This window comes from Mus caroli, unplaced genomic scaffold, assembly GCF_978045245.1.
Source record: "Mus caroli unplaced genomic scaffold, Mus_caroli_1 scaffold_1, whole genome shotgun sequence".
NCBI classification, from domain to species: Eukaryota; Metazoa; Chordata; class Mammalia; order Rodentia; family Muridae; genus Mus; species Mus caroli.
In genome coordinates, this window is record NW_028227256.1 from 155,657,419 (window position 1) to 155,667,405 (window position 9,987).

Below are 9,987 nucleotides of genomic sequence, written 5' to 3' on the forward strand. Positions count from 1 at the left end.
TTCGTTTCTGGGTCTTCAATTCTATTCCATTGATCTACCTGTCTGTCACTTCACCAGTGCCATGCAGTTTTTATCACAATTGCTCTGTAGTACAGCTTGAGGTTAGGCATGGTGATTCCATCAGAGGTTCTTTTATTGTTGAGAATAGTTTTTGCTATCCTAGGTTTTTGTTATTCCAGGTGAATTTGCAAATTGCCCTTTCTAACTCTGTGAAGAATTGAGTTGGAATTTTGATGGGAATTGCATTGAATCTGTAGATTGCTTTCAGCAAGATAGCCATTTTTACTATATTAATCCTGTCAATCCATGAGCTTGGGAGATCTTTCCATCTTCTGAGATCTTCTTTGATTTCTTTCTTCAGAGACTTGAAGTTCTTATCATACAGATCCTTTACTTGCTTAGTTAGAGTCACACCAAGGTATTTTTGGTGCTCTACACAGTCAGAGAAACTTATCTAGTAATGGACTATAGAAATAATCCCTAAAAGTATCGTCTGTCTAGACATCATTGTAATGTTGATTTAATTAGCTCCACAAACTTGTGAAGGTTGGGTAGACTAATATGTTACCAAGTAACTGAAGGATAAAAGGCATGTGTAAACAATTTGTACAGGAACCTATGTCTGTAGAATCAATGCCATTTCTCTGTTCCTATATACCATCTTGGAGATAACCTTACATTTAGCATATGTGAAACTAAAGCAATCAAATTTGGTTTAATAACAGATCTGCTCTTTGTGTGGATATATGCTGAAAATGGATATCATGGTCACTCATGGGTAAACCTAGGACTGCCAAGAAAAATCTTCTTAATAAATAGAATTCATGCCAAACATAATCATAAACTAGCTGTTAAGAGAAAAGTGTCACAAGGCAGATCTTTGTGAATTTATAGGAAATAATTGCCTGCAGAATTTTTTAAACATCTAAGTTAAAAAAAGTTGAAGATAGAGACCAAGTGACTGTGGAGTTGAGATATATGGGTGACTGTATCAGAGTGGATGCAAAATATTATATGGGTAAATGTATAAGAGTGGATGCAAAATTCGAAGAATTTCTAAAAGAGCAAATGATGTTAATACTTAACAAAGTACACTCATCATAGAATCGATTCTAAAGAACTAACAAGCAAGGATAACTTGGTACTTGATGTCAAGAACTTGCTTCCATTGGCGAATGCAGTGCTAACCTAATGGTACCATAACAAACCCAAGATTGTAGAGAACAACCGAGCATGGACATGAAAGTTTAAGCATGGTCTTCATTTCCCAAGACTGATATAGTTACTTATATCAGAAGCTACTTATAAGGAAATCGATGCTTAGCACCACATCGTAAGAAAAAAAAACCCACAAACAAATGAGAAAAAAGTACTATACTAAATTTATCCCATTCTAGAAGGGTGAGTCATTCAGACAAGAATAGATTTTCCTTTCTCACCTTTAGAGCCTGAGCAAACAGCACTGTCAGAGGCTTTATAACAATCAATCTATTGGTATAGATCTTGTATATCATCATATTACAGCAAGAGACCCAATGTATAGTATTCTAGACTTTTATATGGTGTTCTATTCACTATTAGTAAGATATGTGAATCTGGGGATCAAACAGGAAAAGGAGGATCACACCATTCGTCATCATTCTAGGATCTGTATGTTTAGAGAGCTTTGTCGCTAGATGGGCCAGACTTTCATCAAGTGATCCAGAAAGAGTCCTGCTGAACTATAAAGTATGGCTACCATCTGAAGATATTGAATCCCTTGTGTCTATCAGCAATCAAAGAGAAGTAAGATCTTGGTAGTATTAGTGGACATTTACCTAACAGGAAGTTCCTTCCATTGTTCTTACCCAAAAGTTGTAATAGTCACCCAGGTAATCTGATTGTTTCTCCTCCTCCTGTCATCTAGTTATGATGGCAAATGGAAAGGTACAGAGGGCAGTCTGTAGAGCATGTATCCAGGAACTTGAATCACTGAAGGATGAGGATCCATGTCACAGCACCAGTGCACCACAGGACAGAAACAGCCTGAGACTGAAGGGAATCTTGAAAGAATTGTAGAGCAGGAAGGTAATTAATATCAGTTGTGCTTGTGAGATCAGCTGCAATTATTCCAATAATTAGAGTGAAGCAGCAAGGTGCCTTTGGGTGTAAATAAAATTCAGGTATATACAGTCAGAATCATACATATACTGACTATAAGCTTGCATAGCTTGCATAACTCTTCTTCTTCTTCTTCTTCTTCTTCTTCTTCTTCTTCTTCTTCTTCTTCTTCTTCTTCTTCTTCTTCTTCTTCTTCTTCTTCTTCTCCTTCCTTCTCCTTCTCCTCCTCCTCCTCCTCCTTCTCCTCCTCCTTCTTCTCCTCCTTCTCCTCCTCTTCTTCCTCCTCTTCCTCCTCTTCTTCTCCCTCCTCTTCCTCCTCCTCCTCCTTCTCCTTCTCCTCCTCCTCCTCCTCCTCCTCCTCCTCTTCTTCCTCCTCTTCTTCTCCCTCCTCTTCCTCCTCCTCCTCCTTCTCCTTCTCCTCCTCCTTCTTCTCCTCCTTCTTCTCCTCTTCTTCTCCCTCCTCTTCCTCCTCTTCTTCTCCCTCCTCTTCCTCCTCTTCTTCTCCCTCCTCTTCCTCCTCCTCCTCTACCTCCTCCTCATTCTTCTCCTTCTCCTCCTTCCTCCCCTTCTCCCTTCTTCCTCCTCCTTTTCTCTTTACTCTTTCTTTCTTTGCTTTTCAGTCAGTGTTTCTCTGTGTAGCCTTGTCTGTCCTGGGACTCACTGTGTAGACCAAGCTTACATCAAACTTAAGAGAATTGCCTCCACCTCCCAAATGCTGGAATTAAAGGCATACTTCACCATGCCCATCTTAGAACTTCTTTTCTTAAGAGTTTTTAGTTACTCCTTTCTATTCTTCACTCCTTCCTTTTTTTAGTCCCTTCTTTATCCTGTAGCTAGACTTGTACATACACATGTCCTGGAAGCAACTTGACCTTTGAACAGATTTGTAGGGCAGGCTACTTTGTCAGGAATTTGGGCACAGTACCGAGTGAGGTCTGATTGTGGATAAAATTTGCTTTTGATGAGCAGACCATGGAGCTCAGGACATGAGTGAATAAAAACCCTTATTGGCATCCTTATGCAAAGAATTGCCAATCTCTCTCACTTCATGATCACTGCTTGTTAGAGTAATTCCCACTAGATATGTGATTAGGGAACTGGAATCTACCCTCTGTTACTTCTCACCAGACTTGGTCAGCTTTCTTCTGACATTTAAGGTTTTTCTTTTCCACCTAAGCAAAATCTTTTTGAAAATTGAAATGGAAAAAATTTTTTAAAAATAATCTGAGCTGACATTTTACTTTTTATTACTTCTATCATTCCAGTAAAATTGAAGGACTTACATGAGCTGAAGTATTGTCAGGTATACAAGGAGATGAAAGTGCCTTTGTAGCTTATCTCACAGTGGGTATTAGATAGAGACAATGGGTGTAGGAGTTTCTTATACTGTGCCATTATATAATTAGTAGGGCTTATCACTGATAGCCAAATCTCCCTTCATTTTAAAGTTACTGTATATCAAATTTTCTCTCCTTTGAGGTTTTGGAAGAATGAGAGTTTAAAGGGGAATAATGGAAGGGACAATTTGAGGGAAGTCACTTGTCCAGGGCAGATCTGGTCATGTTTCTAACTTGAAGACAGAATGTAGCAGATGAACCTAAGAAATAGAGAGTTTTAGTAATTGAAGATGACAATAAATTAATCACCTTGTGTATTCCCAGAGAGAGCTCTGGACTACAGTATAGAAGGGGAGTCAAGTGCAGACAATTGCTCCTATTTATCTACCCATCTGTCTATTAGCCAGCTTTTGCTTTGTGTTTAACATAGGAGTGCTGAATAAAAAGCATCCTTATGGAACTATAGCAGATACTGGCTTCAGAGTACCCATTTCAGCACCATGTGGCAAAGCAATGAATAGGATAGCAAGGCTTGATGGGAGCACAGGGAAGAGCATCTATATTGGATTAGGAAGCTCAAAAAAGGTTTCTTGGAAGAGGTGATGCTTGAGCTGAATATAAAAAGATGAACAAGTCTTAGATGACATGGGGGTGGAGACAGTATTTTCCTGGAAGAAGGAATAAAGTGTACAAGACTTGGATGCCTAAAACAGCTTGTCACATTTCAAAGAACCACAAGTGGTTTCTAATAACTGTTCCCAAGGTGTGTGGGGAGGCCTGGAATGTCTAGAGAGAAATAGGGAAGGGTATCGCCAAAATCTGTGACCTTGATTCTGACAGCTCTGTGATAGTGACATCGCTGGGACTACATTTTACAAACTGAACAGGATTGACAGAAAAGAGTAAAGCCTGGAGACAGGAAGCTCAGTTAGAGTCTGAGCAACAGCAATAGGGCACGAGCTGAGGTGATGACCTGGCCGTTGGGAGGGAGGGATGGAGGGGGAGTAGAGCTAATAGAATCTGCAGAAATCGAGAGCACAAAAACTCTGTGCCTAGGTCTGGGGAATACTAGGATGACAAGTCAGAATGCTTCTCTCAGAAGCTGAAAAGCATATATCATTTGGGTTTGGTCCCTTGCTGCTGCTTCTTAACCTTTCCTGTCCCCAACTGGGAGTGTAGCTATTTGCTAATGGTTCAACAGCTTTCAGGTTTGGGGAGGGACATTGAGCATCATTCTCAACTCCATTTGTTAGAGGACCTTGAACACCATCAATCACACTCACTCTGCCTGTTAGCTCCTCTAAGCAGCTAAGCTCATTACATCAGCCTTTCCCTGTTGCCCACCTCCTCTGCAAGGCCCAGGATGTCTCACCATGTATCGGTGGCAGTACACAGTGAGTGGTGACCCTAACTGTAAGCACTCTTTTCTACAGGGTCTGCTGCAGCTCCTGCCCCACCCCCTGCCCCCAGAACACATGCCATCTTCTGTCGGAAGTGACAGATGATATTTTGGTCTTGGGATTTCCTCTTAGGAGTACGTCTGTCACCTCACTGCTGGGTGATGAATGCATTCTAAAGAGCTTAAAGGCTGTTTGACGGAGGCTAAGGCAGTTATTTTAGGTTGAGAATTACTGACATCCAGGAACAATTTTTAAATAGGATTAAAAAAAAAAGAGTGTTAGAAAGAGTTGCCTTGTTCCCTTTAACATAGCAACATTCATATGCTACCTGGTGAATGTGGGTGGCATGGCACACTTTCAGATCCATAGACTGTGACCTGTGCTTGATCACAAAATAGCCACAATTTCTTCCCCTCTCAGTATCTGCACTCTTGCAATGTGGCTTTTCAGTTCTTTTCATCAAGAGGGGAAGACTCTCCTCTTCCCAGGACCCACAAAAATGGAATTTTAAAAGGAATGTGATATTGGAGAGACATCGTGATTTACTTGGCACAGCACTTTGGGAAAGATTGGGATATGGGCTATCTGACCAGGGGCAGAATGTGCTGTCAGCCTTAGAGGTAAGGGATGCTAATGAAGTGGTGGGAGAGTAAGTTAATTGGAGCTCTAGACCACACAAGGATTCCTCCCCTGCCCCCCAAAGTAGAATGTGTTTGTCTGCCTATTGTTCAATCTGCTAACTCTATTTTGTGTCTCTTGGGCATTAAGAAAAGGGAAGAAGGTTGTTAAGCCATACATTTGAATACAGGGTGGCAATTCTAGCTAAGGTTAGCTGATCCTGTGCTAGCCTAGGCTAAAAGAATAATCAGAAAAACAAAAGATAAGTGAAATAAATGTATATGTTCTAAATGCTTGGATTTTAAGGTATTTGGTTATAGAGCAAAATCTAACTGATGTGGGAACCAAATTTGAAAAATATTTGCTTTAGCCTCTTTTTCCCTAGGAACTTGCTAAACCTCCCTTGGAGGTGCTAGCATTTAAGGTTAAAAAGATCCATGAGCTACAATGGCAGAAGAAGATCTTATGAAAGTGAAGAGAAGTGATGGGATCATGGCAGAGCGTGAAACACCACCACGGGTAGTTAATTTTCTAAAGGTATGCAAAGAAGGCTACATGCCAGTAACCTTTGGTATTTAGAAGCTTACAAGTGGAATTAAAGATATTTCTTTAATTTTTATTGCCCTAGGTGATAATTGATTTGGTGAGTTTTCAATTTCCTTTTTATTAAACTGTTTTGCTCATAAAATCCCTCTTTTAAGCTGATTTATCACAGGAAAATTGCCCTTCAACTTCTTCTTGGTAATCTATAAATTTTATATACTTTACCAAAAGTGAACCATGGTCTCTGGGATAGTGTCAAATTTTTGGTGGTTATTTTTTAGAATAATAATGTAAAATGTAAGGGTAAGATATTAACTATTATTATAAATTTAGTATGCACTAGGCATCGTTTTTAGGCTCATTGCTGAATATCACATTCAATCAGCTTATACACTCATATGAGGTAGAAACCTCTCTTATTAGTGATTCAGTACATGAGGTAACTAAGGATCAGTGACCTCCTTAATGCCTAGCGACCAAGAGGCAGTCATCGTGTTAGGATTTGTGCATTTTTATCCTCCTTGTCTTTATTTAAAAGCTGCATTTGACTTGGACAGAACTCACACCTTACCACTGTTCACCATGCTTGATCTCAGAACAGGTATTCAATGTGTCTGAATTTCAGAGCTTTTTGTTCTGTTTTGTTTTGTTTGTTTTTAATCTATCAAAGAAATGATGATAAAGAACTGCAAATGATAAAGAACTAACAAACGCCATGTCATAGTACTACCATTATAAATATGGAAATCCTCTGAGAAAGTTGAACAGTAATTTGTATACAATGGGAGGCTTGTTTTGCCCTCACAGAGACCACAGGGGGGGGGCGGGGAGAAGGGAGAGCCTGCACACCTGGGGATCTCAATATTCCTCCCTCCATCCTAAACTTGATGGGTGTCATATGAAGATAGATGTTTTGAATAGTTCCAGGTTCTGATCCACTAGACTGAACCCCAACCACCTCCAACCTCTTTTCTTTAATTTCAGGGTCACCAAGTGATGTTCAGTGAGGCATAGAGGTGGTAAAATGTCTGTGAAAATAAATGGTGGGAAAGTTTTAGAAAGCCACCAATGTGGCAAGCACACAGATCAGGCTACAAATGCTCCCTGTTCACTTTCTATGGTATGCAAACCTGCTTAGGACCCACGATGGATAGGCTAAGTGTTTAGATGAAATAGTATTTCCCTTTTTAACTAAGCACCAGGGTTTGTACCTTGAATGGGTCCACTTAACCATGCTGATATATGATATGCAAGCACTTGTACAGACCCAAGTACACAGGGATACACAGAGACAAATACATGCCAACCCATGTGCACACAACAGGAGACGTGTTTAAGTAGCATTCCCCCGTATTTTAGATGATTCACAAATGTTGAAAAAGGAAAGAAAAATCAATAAATAATACAAGGTAAAAATGAATCCTTAACTCCTTCAAAAGGAAGATGCGCAAAATGTTGGCATCAGGTGCAGGGCTATTGATAAGCACTGCCTCTCTATTCCCATAAATCCTGTGTAATAAGACACAGATTACCCGCCATAAAGCATTCCATTCTCACATGGTGTCATTTCCATAAATACAGTATATAAAGAATGCAACAATGAGTGCTAACTCAGGTCACCGGGGAAAAGACGTGCATTCATAAAGGAGCTTTTGTTGTCAGAGTGAGGTTTCAAAACTTTCCTCAAAAGATGTTGCAATCTGTTATAATGAAATAGACATATATAGATGAATAATTGCTTTTCCTTAGCATTTCCCCATCAGCAGGAATGAAGACTGCTGATCCTTGAGTTCAAAGAGGCATCCCCTCTTCAATTTCTTCATCTCTGCTTTTTAAATGATGTGACTGAGATGCTTTTCAGGTTTTCTCAGGTTCTGCTGGTACAGTGTCAGATTTGCTGGATGATTTTAGTCCTGGTCACTAAGGCCACTGTCAGATTGGTCTGGCTAATTTAGAGAGTGTCCATATATGCTCCATGCCTTTGAATAAGAGTGGACTCTTTCTCTACTTTGGGTAAAGGCAAAGGAAATCATGTAAGCCTGTTTCTGTGTGTGCTTGAGTGTGTGTGTGTGTGTGTGTGTCTGTCTGTCTGTCTGTCTGTCTGTCTGTCTGTACATATGTATATATATGACTATGTATACATGAAAAGGCCAAAGTTTTGAAATCACAAGTCTTCTTTGACCTGATCATCACTCTATTTTTTTTTAACAGGGTGTCATTGAGTCTGAAAATCCCTGATTGATTGGCCTGGCTGACCAATGAGCCCTAAACCTCATTCTGTGTCCTGTTCCCCAGCCAGCTCTGAGATTACAGGTACTTACTTGGCTTTTGATGTGGGTCCTGGAGATCTGAACTCAGATTCTCATGTTTATGTAGCACAAAATGATTTTACTTCTCCCCAACCTCCTTTTGAAGCCATCGTTTCTGAGAGATTTTTTTAATCCCCCTCCGCCTCAGAAAACCCCTAGCAGTATCCCCATCTCTGTGTTTTTATGAAACAATTCTTATTCTTAACCAGCTTCGGGATTTCTATAAACCACAAACATGAATAGCACGCCAAGGCAACTCTTATAAAGGACATTGTACTGTGGCTGGCTTACTGGTTCTGAGTTTTGGTCCATTATCATTAAGACAGGAAGCATGGCATGATCCAGGCAGGCATTGCTCTGAAGGAGACGCTGAGGATTCTACATCTTATTCTGAAGGCAAGCAGGATAAGACTTGTTCTTCTAGGAAACTGGGAAAGTCTCAAAGCCTACTACCATAGTGACATACCTACTCCAACAAGGCCACACCTCCTAATAGTGCCTGAGCCAAGCATATTCAAACTACTACAGAAGGGGTGTGCAAATAATTCATGTGCCTTGTTTCTAGGAGGCTGGAATATCTGTGTGCCTCCTAGACAGCTGCAGTATTGAACATAGCACATAAAGAAAATCTTCCTGGAGAACAGACACATTAAACAAACAAACAAAAACCCACACAGCCTGCTCTTTATCGGATGGATTTCATACCTGTGGTCTGGGAGATCATAGTCCCTAGAGGTAAACTACTATTGTTATTTTGCTAAATGATCATGTAGTTAACCTGCCTTCTAAATGTTGATACTTCCAACCATAGAATTGTACTGCTCTCAGTTTGGTTACGGATGCTTCTTTCTGAATTGAGTATTGATGAAAGTAGGCGTCGGGTTCTGACAACATCATGCCATGTGACAGGTCTCACATGGGAGGTTTATTAAAAGGAGTGGGAAGGGGAGCAGAGAGGCTGCTTCCAAGGGAGAAAGAAAAAGGGGGAGGGGAACTTGGATCTTTATAGGACCCAAGGCCCATGTGTAGGTGGACATGTGACAGAGGTAATGATGGTGTTTTGTTGTGACTAGGTTGTCTAATAGCCCCATTGTCACCAGACAAGACTGGTCTTAGGGGTTGCCTGATGGTCCCCTTGTCAACAGGCAGGGCTGGCTGTGGAGGTTGCCTGATTGCCAACAGGTAGTAGTTTGTGTGGAGACTCCTAACTGTTCAAAGTGCTGAAGATAAGTAATTGTGGTGCTGCGCTGTAGGTGCGGCATCTATCTGAAGGCTCAGGGAAATCATGGAGGTTATAGATTTTAAAATGAAGGACATGAAGCTAAGAAGAATATGTTTTGGTTGATTATTGGGGAGGAGTTGGAAGCAGGGACTTGGGAATGGATCTGATCAAGGTATATTATACACACATATGGAATTTTCAAATAGTAAGTTGTCTTTTCTTTTAAAATAGACCTAGGCAATCCAATTTCCAGTAAGAATGCCAGCAAGCTGAGATTACACAAATTCATCTATTGGTTCATTCAGCCAGTCGCTTGTCAGTTTAATGGACACTTATCCCAGGATCTATACTGGGCCCCGTGATACTTCAAAGATAAAATATATCTCTACCCTCAGTGAACTTCAAAATCTGAGAGTGCCTTGGGATTTGATTACATTTGAACTTTCTATGACAATATT

At 40.4% G+C, this 9,987-nt stretch overlaps 1 pseudogene; it reads right to left on the reverse strand.

Annotated features, from left to right (window-relative positions):
• Positions 1-386: 386 nt before the first annotated feature.
• Positions 387-496, reverse strand: LOC115032550 (small nucleolar RNA U3; annotated as a pseudogene).
• Between the last annotated feature and the right edge of the window lie 9,491 nt (positions 497-9,987).